A 1961-nucleotide genomic window follows, 5' to 3' on the forward strand; every position below is an offset into this window, starting at 1 on the left:
TGCCATTTAGTTCGTTTATTGTTACAAAATCGAGAATGAAGCATTTTCTGGTCCATTGCGTAAACTACCTACAACTCAGAGAAGGCATTTTCTTGAGATATTTAAGAACACATGATGTATAGGCCTCAGTTTTACTGTCGTAGGTGTGTGGTACGAAGTATGTGTGTAGCTGGTGAACTATTGACATTCATAAATTCATTTCACTAGCTGTAGCCACCACATGGTGCCATGTGTTAATTCTAGGATTTGCCAAACAAAATGTAATTATTGATAACTTCTGTTATTTTAGAGAACAGATGCAGTTATTTACGACGTAGTCACAATTTAGTAGGTTGCAGTGCATATTGTACGGCGTTTTCTCGGTGGCTATATGTCCTCTTTAAAGTGAAATTCTGGGATATCTTCGTAAAATATGTGTGTGACTGCCATAACATCTTTTGGAACACATTTCATTCCCTCATTTCACGACCTTTATGGAGACCTAAAATCTCTATAGGACTCAACATGGATTCCTCCAACAGTGGTCTTGTCACACTTAGTGCGCTCTGTTAGTCCAAGATACCCGGAAGGCGGTAGATACCAACACCCGGTTGATGCTGTGGTCCTTGACTTCCAGAAGGAGTTCGATACCGTTTCCCACTGTCGCCTAACGAACGAAATACGAGAGTACGGAACGTCATACCCAAAAAAGACCACATAGTTTGTACATGGGAATAGTGAAACAAAATATTTCAAAGCTGATCAAGGTATTTGTGGAAGCGAACATCTTGAGCAGTTGCTGTGTAATGTAAAATCTGAATTTGGTTTATCACAGGTGAATAATGAAGTTCTTTCTTTCTTCCGCGTAAATACACGTATGAAATAAATTGACTGAACTAGAACTGTTTTTAGAAGAGTTGTATTGACATGTTCTGTGTCTCAGTGAGCACTGGCTCATGAGAAATGAAAGCGAGGTGTACGTTCCTGATGGTTGCTTATTTTAGGCCCACTATGGAGAAAGGAGTGTTAGATATATTTGTCAAGGACTGTATAAAACTCAAAAAGTAGCAAAAGTGGCGAGGTAGCCGTGGAGGGGGGGTGGGGGTGGGGGGGGGGGGAGGCTGTCCACGGGGTCCGTACCCTTGCTATCACGTAAATGAAATCGCACACGACCTAGTTGCGGGGTGACGAAGAAGAAGGGATATGCACTATTAATACTCAGAAAGGCCAACGAATCACGTAAACTATCTATACATCCATAGCACTACCGGCTATCGCTAATCCCCATTTTAGCCAAGACCAATTGTTGCACTTGTTAAAGCTCAGTTGTTGTTTTGTTAATCAGTTCAGTTCTTATTAGCAGTTGATCTTAATGTAAGTGCTACCGTTCATTCTTTTTGTGCTGTGTTGCTATCGTTCATTCTTTTTGTGCTGTGTGCTGTTGTGATAGATTCTAATTATGGATAAGTTTGTAACAAGATAGAAGAAGAAAACCGATTTTGATTCGTCCGCTTGCGTTATGGTAAGTTAAAAATATGTACTCATCACTATAGTATCCTAATTACCTGTCTGTAGCAGTTTAATGTCAGCAATAGAGTCGTTATTTGGAAGTTTCAGAAGGCGGCAGAGAGGTAAACATCATTACAAATAACATTCAATGAAAATCAGTGCATAAAAATACACTTGGATTTGTCTGTGTCGCCCAAAAATCGCGTTGATCAACAAAAATATCGCCCAAATGGCGGTGGTTGCATTTCTTTAAAACATTTGCTCAATATTCTATCATCACTAGACCACACAGCAAAATATCGCCCTATCTGGTCACCCGGGTGGTTCTCAGTTACGACAACAATTTCCAATACGGAACGATGGGGAGGGAGTTGTGGAGACCGGAAGGGGTATGTGATGAGAGCACATTCTACAATTAGTACGTTTGTAAAAGATTTTTTTTTCAGCAGGCCGCTTGAATTTGTCCGAATAGA

Source organism: Schistocerca americana, chromosome 2, assembly GCF_021461395.2.
Source record: "Schistocerca americana isolate TAMUIC-IGC-003095 chromosome 2, iqSchAmer2.1, whole genome shotgun sequence".
Classification (NCBI taxonomy): Eukaryota; Metazoa; Arthropoda; class Insecta; order Orthoptera; family Acrididae; genus Schistocerca; species Schistocerca americana.